At 44.5% G+C, this 17,292-nt stretch overlaps 1 protein-coding gene across 2 annotated transcripts in view; it reads left to right on the forward strand.

Annotated features, from left to right (window-relative positions):
- Positions 1–17,292, forward strand: part of TBL1X (transducin beta like 1 X-linked) — a 360,692-nt gene that overhangs the window by 123,374 nt on the left and 220,026 nt on the right. For both annotated transcript variants that reach the window (XM_088451544.1, XM_088451543.1), the window contains one exon: positions 4,260–4,337. The gene's annotated coding sequence lies outside the window, so the exon portion shown is untranslated. The remainder of the gene's footprint in view (positions 1–4,259; positions 4,338–17,292) is intronic.

Raw genomic sequence — 17,292 nt, forward strand, 5'->3', positions numbered from 1 at the left:
GACAAGTTTTGCACTGTTCAGAAGTTTATCAAAGGAATATAGACACCCATCAACCATAGCACTAAAACCACCTGCCTAATATTGTGTAGATCCCCCTCATGCCATCAAAACAGCTCAGACCTTTTAAGGCATAGACTTCACAAGACCTCGGAAAGTGTCCTGAGGGATCTGGCACCAAGATTTTACCAGCAGATCCTTTTAGTCGTGTAAGTTGCTAGGTGGGACCTCCATGGCTCTGACTTGTTTTTCAAGCACATTCCACAGATGCTCGATTGCATTGAGATCTGGTGAATGCGGAGGCCAAATCAACACCTTTGAAGTTTTTGTCATGTTCCTCAAAACATTCCTGAGCAATTTTTGCAGTATGGCAGGGTGCATTATCCTGCTGAAAGAGGCAACTACAATCAGGAAATGCTATCAAGAGGTGTACTTTGTCTGCAGCAGTGTTTAGGTTGGGGGTGCGTGTCATAGTAACATTCACATTAATGACAGGATCATAGGTTTCCCAGCAGAACATTGCCTCCGCCGGCTTGCCCTTGTCCTGGTGCCATCTCTTTCCCAGGTAAAGTACACACACACACTCGGCTGTCCACACAATGTAAAATAAAACATGCTCATAAGACCAGATCATCTTCTTCCATTGCTCCTTGGTTCAGCTCTGATGCACATGTTTCCATTGTAGGCACATTTGATGGTAGACAGAGGTCAGCATGGGCACTCTGAACGGTCTGCGGCTACGCAGCCTCTTACGCAGCAAACTGCAATACACTGTGTGTTCTGACACCTTTATATCATAGCCAGTATTAACTATTTCAGCAATTTGTGCTACAGTAGCAATTCTGTGGGATCAGACGGGCTAGCCTTCGCTCCCCAAACGCATCAATGAGCCTTGGGTGCCCATGACCCTGTTGCTGGTTAACTGGTTGTCCTTCCTTGGACCACTTTTGGAAGGTACTAACCACTGCATACCAGGAACACCTCACAAGACCTAACATTTTGGAGATGCTCTGACCCACTCGTCTAAGCCATCACCGCTTGGCCCTTGTCAAAGGCAGTCATATCCAGGGCCGGATTAAAGGGGGGGCGACGGGCGATCGTCCCTGAGCCCCACACCTGAAGGGCCCCCACACCCAGCCATCGGGGTTAAAGTGAACCGGCGCCGCAGGGAGGCACCATTGACCAGGCGCCCGCTGAGATTGTAACCAGCGGGCGCCCGGCACCCTCCCCGAAGCTGCAGCCAGGGCCTGAGGCTAGAGCTTACTTGTGAGCTCTGGCTTCCGGCTCACGAAGTGCACTATGGGAGAGACGTCATGACTCTCCCATAGTGCAGAGGAGCAGCCGGGCGGACCAGAGGGCAGCGGGAGCCGGGCTTAAGGTAAGTATGAATTTTTTCTTTTTAGCGCAAGTGGCTTTTCCAGTGAGGGCATTGCTTGGGAGCGGGGGGGGGGGCATTACTACTGAGGGCATTGCTCGGGGGGCATTACTACTGAGGGCATTACTACTGGGGGGCATTACTACAATAGGCATTACTGGGGGGGCATTACTCGGTATTACTACAGGGGGCATTACTCGGGAAAGGGCATTACAACTAGGGGCATTAATATTGGGGGCACCATTTCTGGGGGCATTACTATTGGGGACTACTTGAAGGTAGGGCATTACTACTGGGGCACTAGTACAGAGGGAGCATTACTATTAGGGGCACTAATACAGGGGCATTTATACAGAGGGTACTACTACAGGGAGCATTACTACTGGTGCCACTACCACAGGGGGCATGACTACTGGGGGCACAACTACAGGGGTATTACTACTGAGGGCATTTATGCAGGGGGCATTACTATTGGGGACACTACTACTGGGGGCACTGCATAAGGGGCAACACTCCTCGGGGCACTACTACTGGGTGCACTGCATAAAGGGCATCACTACTGTGGGCTTTGCATACGGGGCACTACCACAGTGGGCACTGACACTACTGTGGTCCCCATTGTGCATACCCCCAGTTCGTCACATTTACTAGGGGCCCCCACATGTTTGTTGCCCAGGGGTCCCCACAGACCTTAATCCGGCCCTGGTCATATCCTTACGCTTGCCCATTGTTGCTTCCAACACATCAACTTCAAGAACTGAGTGTTCACTTGCTGCCTAATATATCCCACCCCTTGACAGGTGCCATTGTAACAAGATAATCAATGTTATCCACTTCACCTGTCAGTGGTTTTAATGTTATGGCTAATGGGTGTATGTTTGCTATTGTTTATTGTGTATTATTCAGTTAGTTTATAGTAGGGATGTGCAGGCTCGGATAGGTTCGAGTTTGCACGTGGAGTTCGGATTTTTCCCTCCAAAAAAACGGAACTCAGAACGAGGCAAAACGTCATCTTACATGGACGAACATCATCATTCCTGGTCTTTTGTCCAGGAATGATGATGTTCGTCCATGTAAGATGACGTTTTGCCTCGTTCTGAGTTCCGTTTTTTTGGAGGGAAAAATCCGAACTCCACGTGCAAACTCGAACCTATCCGAGCCTGCACATCCCTAGTTTATAGCCACAAAACTGCTCCAGTATTTTCAGTTCGAAGATATGTGCTTAATACATACTTGCCGACATTCAGCTCCCTCCTTCCGGGAGGGGGCTGAATGTCAGCTTACAGCGGGGGGCGTGGCCAAACTATGACGCCATTGTGGGGGCGTGGCCAGTGCAGGCCTGGGTTTGTCCGCGAGATCGCGTCATCGCGGCTCCGCCCCCTCATCACAATGCCGGAGTAAACGGCATTGTAAAGCGGGGGGCGGGGCCACGATGACGCGATTCACCGCGAATCGCGTCACCGGGCCTCCCCGCTGCGGGGGTTTCCCTAGTAACTCTGCAGGGGGGTAGGGAGGGATGGCGGCTTGCGGGAGGCTTGCCTGCCTTCCCGGGGGACCGGGAGCGGCACCCGAAAATCGGGAGGCTCCCGGCCAAATCGGGAGGGTAGGCAAGCCTGGCTTAATAGTGTGTAAGAATGTGCCTGCATGTATCTGTAGCAAATCCTCATGCAGCCGCATTCCAAACTTACCCATGACTTTGCAATCTACAGTATATTTCATGCCTAAATTGGTATTGATGGTCTTATTCTCCTCTTTCCATCTTTGGCTATCCATAGATGTCTCCCATCTTTTATGTTTAGTATGCTGTATATGCTGCTTCGTTTTCTATTCCAGTAGTGCATGTTGGAAAGCATGAAAAACTTTGATAAACTAGAGACTTGGGGGTCTATTTACTAAACAGTGTTAGGAGACAGAGTGAAAAGTGATAAGGTGATAGCCAATCAGCTCCCAACTGTCATTTTTCAAACACAGCCTGTGAGATGACAGATGGCACCTTATCCATTCCTTATCACTTTTCACTCTGTCTCCTAACACTGCTTAGTAAATAGACCCCTTGCTCTGCTAGGAGCTGCGACGCGAATGATAAGCTGTCTTTATGTAACCGGTCAGAACAACCATGCTCTGATTTGGCTAAAGTGTGACAAAGCTGCTATGATTGGGTACCTGTGTAGTAAATATTCAATGTGGGGTACGCATATCTAGAGATGCCGTCTTCTCAGAAAATTACATAAATACAACACTTACATTATTAACATTAAGATATATAGTGCCAACATTGGGACTGATTCAGACCCGGTCGCAAGCGCTGAACGCTCGCAACCGGGTCGATGGTGGCCCACAGCGCATGCACACGACGGAGCCGAATGTAACAGCGCATGCGCAGCACTGTTTCCAGCTGCAGTAAGGTAGAGAGGGAAAAGTATCTATTTCCCGAAAAGCTGTCATCGCAAATATGACAGCTTTTCGGAATAGATAGTTATCGGGAGGAGGGATGATGAATTCCTCCGGTAATTAGGTAGAACTCCATGCGAGTTCTAAACCTAATTACCTCCATCGATTTTTAAGGTATGATGAATAGGCCCCAATAGCATCAGGATAAAGCCTGTTGGTTGTACTTAGGGCTTGCAAATCGGCCGTGTAAATTCAGACATATACCGATTACGCGTGCTGTACGCCTTCACTGCAATTAGTTCAGATGATTTTAGTTTGTATTATGTAGGCATGCCATTTACTTGTAATACCATTGCCGTGCAACCATATGTAAATTATATGTGTACTTGTTTACATGACTGATCGGGAAACTCACCTATGCCACAAACATGAAACATGTATATGTGATCTTGCCTGATTTATGATGAATAACTTGAATTTTTACTTTTGTTTATAGGTAACATGTTTGGAAACTGGCTGTGATAAAGAGTCAAGACAAATTAAAAAACGTGGATTGGCTACATTCACCCCCAGTGTAAGTGGAATGTTTCTTGGTTGTTAAATGCTGTTGTTGAGCTTTGATCTGTTGTTGGGCTTTGTTGGGCCAATTTATGGCATCAATAGAATGTTTGTTTACATTTGTTTAAATTGTTTTCTTTGGGAGATCTGGATGGCGAGGTAGAGAAGATGCTGGGGGCACAGTGCAAAGAATGGTGTCATCGCTGGCCCGAAACCCACTGTGCAATGCTGCGTTCTACAGCAACGTGCAGCATGGGGTCGGCCCATTATAACATGATTCACCTTAAATTGTATTATCCAGCCCTGGACCGCCTACTTCACTTGCCAATTATGTGGCATCCGGGGGGCTGGTCTACTCTTTCTGGAGTCTGGGAGAGCTCCCCAAAATTGAGACGTATTCTGATTTTCCAGGAGATTAGGCAACTATACAGTAAAATGTGTGCTGTTGTCCTTTCAGGCTGGTTTTAGATCTTGTGAAGGAGGCTTTGCCCTTGCCTATCAATATCAGTAGGTTTTGAATCAGCACTTTGCTTACTGTTATAAGAATTACAAATGTTTGATCTAATAAATGTAGATAATTTCTAAGTCAATAATATGATTTAGCTTTTACTTAAAAGATCATATAAGCTTTGTTCTGATGTTCCCAGCTTGTGTCTGTCTGAGTAGATGTACTATCACACACTGCTTTGGCCTTTCCTACTGTAATTAAGGTTAGATTCTTTGGATCTAACATATGAGTTTATGCTTTTGTTATATTAGAATGCAAATTAAACTTCCCGTGCTGTTTGGAAACTTTAAAAGTGACTCAGAGATTCTTGGAAAGTAGAAAGTCAAAGAATGCAGTCGAGTAGTTATTTCTTTAATTCCATTTATAAGTTTATAACCATTAACATTTTGAAACTGACCTTCTGTTTTTATCCTTATTGTAATTCATATTATGAAGTCAGGAAATGAAGGTTGCTTGATAGCGGAAAAATAATCTGCCATACCAAATATGATAGAAGTCTCATGCAACTAAAAATGAGAATCATCATTAGCTTTTCTAGTTAGTGAAATTCCATCCTCCAAGATGATTTTAATCTATTCCACTAAGTAATGAAAAATAAAACTGCTCTGGAACCAAATGTACATAGAGCAGGACTCCAGTAACAGCAAATTACATAACTAGATTTACTGGGTTTACTCATTTTATATCTCATTGTTTTTCCATTTAACATTTAAAGCTGAAATAAAATACCAGGAATCGGTACAGTATCTGTGTGCTAGCTCAAAGCATAGCAAAAGGGAAGATCCATTAAAATAAGTGTGTTATAACTTATTATTTATCAATATAATTTCTGGCTGTTCTACAAAGTTGTTAACTTCATGCCCTGTGCCCACTGCCCCCACTGTGCAGATTCTGCTACTCTGCTCCAGCCTCCCTGGACCTGCTTGCTCCCACAGAGGCAGCCCACTGTTGCTGGCTGTGAGCTGCCTGCTGCAGCTGCTGCCCGATCGGAATGGAGAGCTCCGTTTGTGGACGCCTAACCACCCCGGCTTCCAGGTGCCCCTCAACCGCTGCTGTCTGCACGCTTACTGTTTGCTTCTGTCGGGCCGGATCGGAGCTCAGCTCCGATCGGGCCGGGCAGCAACAAACAGTGGATGCTGTGCAGCGGCAGTAGCAGCTGCCTAGTGCCACAGTGCCTGCCCAAACCTCTGGCAATCACTGGCTCTAGGTGGTCTTGGATGCCAAACTAGCATTTGCTTGGTTTGCATATGCCTAGGGCCAGCTCTGTCTGCCAGATATTGATGGTTTCCATAAATGGTGCCATTGGTACCTTCCGTCAAGGCCAGCTTTTGAGGGCTGTCTCTGTATACGAACTGATTTTTTTTCCAATATAAATTATCAGAGCAACACAATCAACTCAAAGAGTTAATTCTAGGAAAAGAGGAGCTTTCCAGTGCTCTTAAACTAGGGGGTAAATTTACTAAGAATCTAGATAGGTCGAGATGACCATCTCGGGTGATTTATTCATTTTTTTCCTGCTTGCAAATTTACTAAAGGTAAAGTCGGGTGAGTTAGAGAGAGATTTCTCTCATCTCACTCGTAAAACTTGGGTGAGATAGCAATCTCAAATCAAATCACCATCAGGCCAAATCGGTAGTAATTTTCACCTAAAACATACATCTCTCAAATTTACCAAGAATTGGGATGACAAGCTCGGGTGAGATAGGAGCAAACTCTCTGTCAAAATCACTTTTCAAACTCTCAACCCCCCGAGCTGCGATATGGTCAGAAACATCATTGTGATTTGTGTATGTTTCTTTCTGTAAATGGTTAAAATCGGGTTAATTTACTTAAAAAATTATGTGAGGTCCCCACCCAAAACAATAACCAGCCTCGGGCTTGCCAGCCTGTCCTGGTTCTTAATTTACAGGGAAAAAAATGTGTAGGGTTCCACTGTAAATTACGAACCAGCAACAGCCAGCAGGGACAGAGCTGGTTTTAAACATACGTAGAAAAAAAATTACGTGAGGTTCCAACTATATTTAAAACCAGCCCTGGACCCTTTCTAGCGGGGGACTGATGCCACAGCCAGGGCAGCCCTTTCACCGGGCCCCCCAGCCGCAGCATCAGCCCTGATCGCTAGTCAGCCCAGGCCGGGGATCCCTGGGGAGTTGAGGGCTACCCCTCTCCAGGACACCCCTGGCCTAGGCTGATAGCCTGGGGCTATCCCCGACACCCTAGGGCGGTGCCGGGTTGATAGTATATGTGTAATGTAAAAGAAATGGTTAAATATTGTCTTTAGTTGTGGAACAACACGTCCCAGCAAGCCTTCCCTGCATACTGGTATTTGGAGAACCACAAATACCAGCATGCCGGGCATTACGGGCCGCTGGCACTTGTAGTTCCACAACCCAAGCAATACGTAAAAAACACAACATACACCGTGTCACAGGTGCATATAAAGTTAGAAGGTGCGCTCAGTAGAATACATGGATGTAACCCAACCTGCCCCGCTCAGTCTACTTTCTAGAGCAGGGGTTCCCATCCACAGTCCTCAAGGCACACTAACAGTCCATGATTCAAGGATAGCCTTACATGAGCACAGGTGTTTTAATTAGTACCTCAGTTATTTTTATTTAACCATCTGTGGTCAAACATGGATATCACTAAAACCTGGACTGTTGGTATGCCTTGGGGACCGAGGTTGGGAAACACAGGGCCTGATTCTTACCCGCTCGCAAGCGCATAGCGCACTCATAGCTACCTGATGGCACCATGTGTACGCTGCTGTCCACACAAACCCCCTACTTCTCATCCCACATCATAATACCTTTGCTGTACCTCTTCCTCACTATCAATCATTAGGTTTATCAAATAGGCTGCAAGAGGAAAAGCACAGTAATCCAACTTATATATTAGTGATGTGTGTTTGTGGCATTGTATAGCAAGCCAGCACATACACTCTGACACTCACAGAATGTCTGGGAGGCGTTCCGATTTCTGAAAGTCCTATTTGGATACCTTTAAATGTCAGCAGTTCTCCTGGATGACGATATTTGCATTGCTCCGTCCAATGACAGGCAGTGATGCGGTTCACCCCGTCTCTTCCACCCTGTGTTTGTATACCTGCCCTCTGTATCTCCTGGATGGGCAAGTATGTATATGTGTCACCTTTACACATTTCCTGCAACAATATACATGTAATTTGAATCAATAAATTCTCTATATGAATATCTTGTTTTGACTTCTATGCACTTACAAATGTATTTCCGAATTAAGGGCCTGATTCAGACCTGCTCGCTAGGCTGCGTTCGCACGTAGCCTGCCGATGTTTGCAATGTGCGCATGCGTACAAGACACAGTACGCGTGTGCAAACTAGTCCATGCGATCGGGAAGCATTCGCACCCTGTACATAGACGCCTCGCTACAATGAGTGACAGGACGAGCCGTTTGTGGGTGGTGACAGGTGGTGGTCGACGGAAACGGGGGTGTGGTGGTGTGAACACAGGTGTTTCTATGCCTCTGAATGCCATATCAGAGGCGTGCATAATTAAGAAGGATCATCATAATACACGTCACATGGCTGAATTACACACTACAGCACTCACAGTGCTTTAGTGTATGGTCAGCCACAAGTTCTGCGTATGAGTCCAATGTTACTCAATGTTACCGATTGTTGAATACACTTCCTGGAGATGACGTGTATTACTAAGGGAAAGTGGGCGTCTTATGACAGGCTGGTGGGCGTCTAAATACACACCGTGATCGCACAGCAAGACAAAGTGAGTGTGCTAATGTCTTGCCATGTGATCGCGGGATTTGCATACTTTGGCAGCTGACGGCTGCGTTTGAATGCATCTAGCGAGCCGGTCTGAATCAGGCCCTAAATGCAGTACAGAACAGCTGCCTGTTTATACATAAATATCATTTCTGGTATAACAAGTTATTTCGGAACTCACCTCGTTTCTTAGCTGACAAAGATATCAATAAGGATTTAATCTTGGCTGGAAATGTGATATATTATAACATCATCTGTATTGTGTCCCTTCTACAGTTACATAGAAGTGCTGCACAAAATGGGAAAAGAAAACCAGATGGACTTAACATCAATCACAAAATACATATATTCACTGCATCGCTCTATCACTATGTGGTCTACTTACTAAGCCTTGGATGGAAATAAAGTGAACGGAGATAAAGTCCCAACCAAACAGCTCTTAACTGTCATTTTTCAAACACAGCCTGTGACTTGGCAGTTAGGAGCTGATTGGTTGGGACTTTATATCCGTTCACTGTATTTCCATCCATGGCTTAGTAAATAGAACCCTTAATCATTGTAAGTTGATATTAATTTGAAATATGTATCTTTTTAAACCAAGCCACTGCCATCTGTTGTGCTTTGCTACAGAAAACTACTTAAAATAAACTTTAATCTGCACCCTAGGGTGAGGTTAAAGTGGTTTAAATGCACAAAGTTGTGTTTATTTTCTACACAGTGAGAGCTTTTCTTTGAATTTCAGTTGAGCCTCCGACACATAAATCAGTAAATAATATGACCAGATTAGTTTGCACTGTAAACCAGTGTAATACTTAGGGATAATGTATCCAGTACTGTTGATTATTACGATTTTAGGGGTTAACAGAGCACGTGTGTCTTAGCCAGGTCATAGAGCTATGTGTTAAGTGGCCCATACTTCTGCGACTAATTGCTTCAATTCACCCAATGCCAGGGTCGGGGAATCGGAGATATTCAACATGTTCAACAATCTCAATTCACCGATCCTGAGCCAAAAATCAGCAAGCCGGGAATTTTTAACATTTTTGAATTTTCCTGACCTGCAGACGGATCGTGGATCAACGATAGTCGCCGATCCGCAATTGGTGCGGCCAATAGGATAAAAAGACCAAATTCTTCTTTGAAGTTTGGTTTGATTTGTGAGTGGCACGCAGATGTGGCTGCGTCTGTTGCTGCGTCTGTGACTTATGGTAATGCCGCGTCCAATTTTATTAATGTTGGAACCCCCATTGGAAGTGTCCTGAATCCTGCGGCAGTGCAGTTTAGACGCACCATCAAAACTTGCACCAGCCCTTTGGCAGGTGCAGTTTCTCCATCCGAGTACGGTCTCCTGTGTGAGTGGTTGTGTGTCTTTGGATGCAGACGCTTACAGGGCAATGCCCACATCTGCTTAGCCACCACCTTTATCCTCCCTGGAACATCTACTAAATTCCACAGACCGTGTATCCTATTCTGGGATGCATGTGCTGTCTGACTGGGACGTATGTGCAGACTTAAAACATCAGTCAACTGCGTGCAGGATCGATAATGCTTGCGATGCAGAGTCAGGCCCCTTACCTCTTCCACTTGTACCCAACCTCATAATGCCTTCAAAGCTACTACTTTATATGCTCTGAGACTATGTGAAGGGGATACTCTCATTAATGTCTGATTCTCTGTTGGATTGTTCGCCTCGCTGTACTTTATTTATTTGATACCTAATATGGGCCTGACGCAGTATCGATGTCTGATGCAAGCGGACGATGTTTTCAGTCTGATGGTTTCCACTTTTGAGAACGAATTTGGACGCAGAGAGATTGATTTTCAGTGGGCATCCACGTTTCTGGGGGGGTGGTTAGCCAGACGCGAGCAACATCCGTGCGTACAGACAAATAAAAGATAGAGAATGATCTCACTTGCGCTCTGGATTGTTCCAACAACATATGTGATTCTCATGTGATGGTGTCACGATTTCCTGTTGTTTTCAATGGTACAGCCCATACGTATAAACAGGGGAAAGCGCATACAATAGTGTAATACTGATGGATAATTTCCACCACACGTGTAGGTCACTCAGGGAAGGAGGTGAAATAGTCCTGTCCAGATATCAGATTTCCCAAATTCTGTTCTATGACACCTATAATGTGATGGATGATTGAGTGTTTGTGTGAAGCTGGTAACAAGCACATAAAGGTATCTTTATAACTTCATTCTATCTTTATGAGTAGCAATGAAATATAGTTGCTCTCCGTCCAATGAGCATGTAATAGAACCAGAAACAGGTCGTATTGTAGTATAAAAAAACCCATATATTTATTTATAAAAAAAGGGGTGTATGCATATACCATATTGGTCATATCACAACAGCTACTGAGGAAGATGGAGCCAGGGTATCATCATTCGGTGGGATTGTGAATATGGAATAGAGATGGCGTGTCCCACAGATAAAAGACACTCCTTTTTACGCATTTCGACGTACTTCGCGGCGTCTTTTTCAGGATGAGTGTCTAAACATCAAGACACATGGAAAAACATGTTTAAATTGCCGCCATTTTATAGCTGTGCAATAAAGTTATGCACTCATGGACCAGCAATTGATGTAGTTGCACAGACAGGGCTGGCCTATTTCAGATGGAGATACTATGCCTCCATAGGGGTAGTGCAATCTTCAATGGTGCGACTGATGATGCTTCTTTATACGCACAGGGATAGATTAGCACTGCAGCCGGTGGGTGTCTCCATAAGAAGAACATTGGCCATGACATTAGCATAAAGACGCCGTCACATCTGCAGCAAAATACACAGTCACGATTGCAACTGCCTTCACCTCTGACACAGGCCCGATGTGTTTTGCTCTTTAATTAATTGTTTGTAGATTTTTGTGCTTTAAATAAAATATTACTGAAAATGAGAAATGGTGGAGGAGAAAAACGTACTTGGACATTAGTTTTTAGGGGAACATTCATTGTATGAGCTTCAATCCATTTTATTCTTTGTGCCTGATTCTGTTTGTACCTTTAGTCAACTATTTGTTGTGAGAAGTACTGAGAGGGAAGGGTACTGAGCGTGCCAGGGAGGTGTAACCACGTTCCCAAGCTGGCGTGGTAATGCCTCCTCTAGCGCTTATGTGCCTACTCTCCATCCTGTAAGAATAACACTTATAGAATTAGGTTATAATTAATGAGTTTTGACATCACAATGTTATTGTATACAGATGTATACAGGTTCTGTTTATTATTGTTGTTAAATCAGTTAGGGCCGTATTCAATTTGAGGCGAAAAGTCAGAGGTCGGACTTTTCGTCGTCATCGCAGGTTTTCCTGGGGATAAAGTATCGGGCGCGTGCCTGCGTATCCCCGTATTCAATTAGGAATCGGCTAAACTGGGACCCGGCGAAAAGGTAAGTATCGTAAAGTCCTGTCACTTTTGGGGAAATCGGCCTGTCACCCCCCAAAAGATTGACTGACATGGAGGATCACTATGGGTACCCCCGAATTGGCCTGCTAAAGGTATTTGGGGTTTTTAAATGGCCGCGACAGGTGCTATGATGCGTCTTTAAGAAGTGGTGAGGAATAGCATTTAGCTTCATTTAAAAAAAAAAAATAACTAGTCCCATCAAATTTGGGGTACATGAAAATGGGTGCAAGCATATTTTTAAGTCCCTAAAGTGATTTTTAAAAATCAATAAAAATCCACCTACCACAACCAAGCGCATTCTAAAAGACACCTGCCGCATACTTGAGGACCCCCCCTGAGTCTATTTCACTAGTTTTTTAGTTTGTCCCCCAACTTTTTTTTTTTTTTGCCCCCAAAAAGAAACCACTGTTTTTGGGGGTGTCCTATCGAACTTTAAACACCAAGGGGTGCAGGGTACTTTTTTAGGTCTGCACCCCAAAACCTCAATTCTGCACTTTGTTTTGCCACCTATTCTATGGTGAAAACTTATCCCCGTTTTTTGGCAAAGACTTTTTGCACCTGCGAAAAGTCTTTGAAATTGAATATGGGGATAAGTGAAAATGGCGAAAATTACATAATTTATCGCCGATATCGAAGTTTTCACTTCTAATTGAATACGGCCCATAATGTAATGCCAGTTAACTTGTACCTAGGAAAATTTAAAGCAGCCCATACACAGTGTGATTTTCATTATTTACAGGTCTATTCATCATCACTTAATTTGTACAAAAGCAGGTGAAAATGAAAATTTTCACCTGCAATTGTAAAAATTACGTTATCGGGCCATTCATCACGAAGGTAAAGAAGGAGAGATCACAGATATCCTTCCTCTTGCGGAATGGCCCGCTGTCCTCATACACTAGTAATACAGATATCTCCTACTTACCTTCCTCTTGCGGAATGGCCCACCGTCCTCATTCACTAGTATCACAGATATCTCCTACTTACCTTCCTCTTGCGGAATGGCCCGCTGTCCTCATACACTAGTATCACAGATAACTCCTACTTACCTTCCTTTTTCGGAATGGCGCTGTCCCCATACACTAGTATCACAGATATCTCCTACTTACCTTCCTTTTGCGGAATGGCCCGCTGTCCCCATATACTAGTATCACAGATATCTCCTACTTACCTTCCTCTTGCAGAATGGCCGCTGTCCCCATACACTAGTATCACAGATATGTCCTACTTACCTTCCTTTTGCGGAATGGCCCGCTGCTGTCCCCATACACTAGTATCACAGATCTCTCCTACTTACCCTCCTTTGCGGAATGGCCCGCTGTCCTCATACACTTTGCTAATGGATGCCCTAGGGAAATTATGGGTTTGAAGGCTGGAGAAGGAGGTAAGAGGTAGTGTGCAATTGCAGTTTTTGATGGATGGAGCTTAGAAAATCAGCACATCCAATGCTTAAACTAGGCTTTGAATGTGCCCAGCTATGTGAGCTTATGCATTTTAGTTTGTGTTCCTGAATTCATTTATTCAATTATTTAATATTTATGTTGCTCTTAATGGGAGTGCTGTCCTTTGCGATTTTCTAGGTACATACCGCCAGTTTGCACCCGATAAGTAGGGATGAGCGGGTTCGGATTTACTCGGTTCTTATCACCACTTTACCGCAAGTTCGGATTTATTTTATTGGCTATCCAAAACACGTGATAGCCGATAGCCAATAAAATGCCGTTTTGAGAACCGAGTAAATCCGAACCAGCTCATCCTTACCGATAAGTGGCGAAATGTACAGCATCGCGAAGGGGTGACACAGAGGGGGGGGAGAGCAAGAGGGTTAAAAAAGCAACACAAAGAGGGGGCACATAGAAATACAGAGAGTCGAGAAACAGGTAATAGAAAAATGTGAAAAGGGGAAAGGGAAGAAGAGTGTCAGAGGGAGAAATAAACAGAGGAAGGAGGAGAGAGAGCTAGGGAGGAAAAAGGTGGCATAAGAGAGGGAGAGAGAGGAGGAGAAAAAAAAAAGATGGACCATTGAAGACGAAATAAAGAGAGAGAGAAGGAGAAAGCGAGAATCCAGGCAGCGCTAGGGACAACAGATAGTTTAAAATATAAATGAGCCCAAACCTATTTTTAGGAGAAAACAGAAATGTTTTCATAGTGAGTGTGGTGTCCTGTAGTCAGGTGCAGCATTTCCAGCCAGACTATCAAACCTGCAAAATGGTTGCACAGGGCACTTTTACGGTTGCAGTTCCTAAATTATGGATAAAGGCGTGGTTTGGTCATTCTTATTGTTATCTGTGGTGAACAATTGTACACTCTTCAGCAAATACAAATGTATTGTTTGTAATTAGTAATTACATTAACTGTAGTTTGAGTGAGCACTACTTAATAATTCTCTGCTTCAATCTTATTGATTCTGTTTAAATGACCTTCTTATACACCTGGGACAAGAACCACGCCCCTTCCCCGTGCTGCCACTCATCACAGAGTCTTCTTACCTAGCTTAACTGTGTGATCACTGGCCTTTTCCAGATGATTAGAATTCCATGACACATGTGCTAAAATGGAAAATATACTAAAATAACTTAAGATATGTGGAAATATACTATGGGAATATAGGATATTTGGAATATGAAATATCTTATGGGAAGGAGTTCCAGGGATGCGACGAGGTATCCGAGCGGATCTCTCCGCCGCCTTCTCACAGACTCCCCGGCGGCTGTGCGCATGCGTGACCTCGGTCATGCATGCGTAGCCGGGACAACGGGGATGCGGTAAGTAACGCAGCTACTTCTGTAGGTGCGATACTAACCGAGGGGACAGCTGCTTTTTGGAGCAGCTGTCCCCTCACCAGTGCAATGATGAATTGCTCCGGTGTAATCTATCCCCCACTGCGAGTTGGATACTTAAGTATACGGCCTCTGATGATGAATAGGCCTCTATATCTCAGGCTAATCATTATATCTCGGAAAATGCAAAATTACAGAAATATATAACTGTTACAAAATGGTGAGAAGAACCACCAATCATCAGTCTAATATGCTGCATTTACATTGTAATATAAAGAAAAATCTGAATTGTAAGCAATCTAGGAGCAGAGTTAAAAAGCAGCATAGGGCTAATGTTTTACTAAGACATTGAAATAATTGCACAGTTGAATGAACAGTAGAAGCATACCTTTCAAATTGTTGCATCAAATAGAAGTTTAAATTAATCTATATTTACTTTCACAGAGTATATTAAAGTATATAATGTATTTTTGGTTATATTTTGTTGAGCTGTTGCTCATTGGGCCTGATTCAGAGTTGTATGCTGTTAGTACAGCAGCTGTGCCTTTGGACGCAGCAGCGATGCTAAAATATGCTAATGCTGTAGGTGGCGTCTTGTGTAAATAGACACCTCCTACCATCCGGTACGCTGCCATTGGATCACTTGAGTGAACATCGGCCATCTGAGTAACCCTCAGGTTATTCAGGATGGCTGTTTTTTTTCAAGCAGCCAGGACTAGTGAAGTTGCGTCGGAAGATTCAGACAAAGCATACCCAGGTGGGTTGCGATGAGGGCGGGGCCTGACGGTTCATGTAATTCATGAAGAATCGCGTGATTAAGCCCTACACAGGGACTCGCGATTGCCGTGGAAATTCTCCCCATTTTACTAGGAGGTGGGCAGAATGCGGGAGAAATGCCTACTCTATCAGGGGTGCGAGGGTTACCCGAAAAATCGGGAGCCTCCCATGACTTCCGGAAGAGTAGGCATGTATGGACAACGGCCTTGACATGCCCAGCAAACAGGACCGACGCACCCCCATTTTCTAGGACACTGGCTGTTAGCTGTTGACAATAAAAACAAACAAAGATAAAAAGCGCTCTGTAATTAAAAGACGTAATACTGTATTTAATACTGATACCGGGTATTAAGCCCAAATCACACATATAATATAAAAAGAAAAATAAATGAATGAAAAAAAAAGAATAATACGAGTCTTGCATGTATCTCAATCAAAAAAGCTTCTGATCAAAACCAATAGGAATGTCCATATGCTAGATGCTGATAATAATATATTTAATGTCCAGCCAGATAATTACCCAGTCCAATATCCACACAGGCGCTAAATTGGAGTGGACGAAAAAGGACCCTGCTGTAGAAGATTCATGCGCAGATGAAGGGACGACGGGTCGTCTACAAATTGGGACCAAAGGTCCGAGAATCAACTACTCCGAGGCCAGTTCAGTGCCACGAGAAAGACAGAGGCTGACTCGTGTCTTATCCTTTTTAGAAGGAAGAAGTGGAATCGGAGGAAAAAGGTAAATGAAGTTGTAGATCCATGAAACTGTCAGAGCGTCTACTGCCTCCACCTGTGGATCGCGAGTTCTTGACACTTATAGTGAGAGCTGAAGATTCATCCATGACTCCATGAGGTCCACCTGAAAACACCATCGACGTATCAGCGCGTTGAACACGTTTGGATTAATCTTCCATTCCTCGGGATGTATATCCTGGCGATTCAGGTAATCTTCTTCCCAGTGGTCCACACCCTAGATGAATACCACCGACAGGATTACTGACTTCTTCTCAGCCCACCGGAGAATCTGAGATACTACTCGCATGGCCATGCGACTACCAGTCCCGCCCTGGCGGTTGATGTAAGCGACGGCCTGTAGCATTGTCGGACTGAGCTCTTACCGGGTGTGTCTTTTGCAACTCTGTTGCTTCTATCAGAGCATAGTAGATTGTTCTGAGTTCCAACACATTTATGGGCCACTTCTGATCCAGAGGGGACCATCGACCCTGAAAGTGAAAATCGAGGACTACTGCTCCCCATCCTCGAAGGCTGGCATGCGTTGTTACGATGATCCAGAACCATACCGAATTTTTGGCCCGCTAAAAGACTGTTGTATTGTGTCCACCACAGGAAGGCCACTCTGGTAACCTGGCTCAGACGGATCTGTCGCTGTAGAAGCAGATAAGACCCTGACCCTTGTGACAGCAGGGCCAGCTGAAACACTCTGGAGTGGATCCGTCCGAACTGTAGTGCCTTGAAGGCAGCTACCATCTTCCTAAGAGACGCAGACAAAGAATTAGGGACACCTTCTTTCTACTGCTCCCTTCTTGAAGTTGATTAAACAAACGTGTTGGATTAGAGTGTGATATATCAGTAAGGCATGGTTTGTTAGAAGGGATACCGATTGAGCCTTGAGGAACAAGTCATCCAAATAGGTGATTATGTTTACTCCCAATGACCGAAGGAGAGCAATCATGACTGACATGAGATTGGTGAAACTCCGGGGAGCCGAGGATAA

Source organism: Taudactylus pleione, unplaced genomic scaffold, assembly GCF_031769625.1.
Source record: "Taudactylus pleione unplaced genomic scaffold, aTauple2 ptg000026l, whole genome shotgun sequence".
NCBI lineage: Eukaryota > Metazoa > Chordata > Amphibia > Anura > Myobatrachidae > Taudactylus > Taudactylus pleione.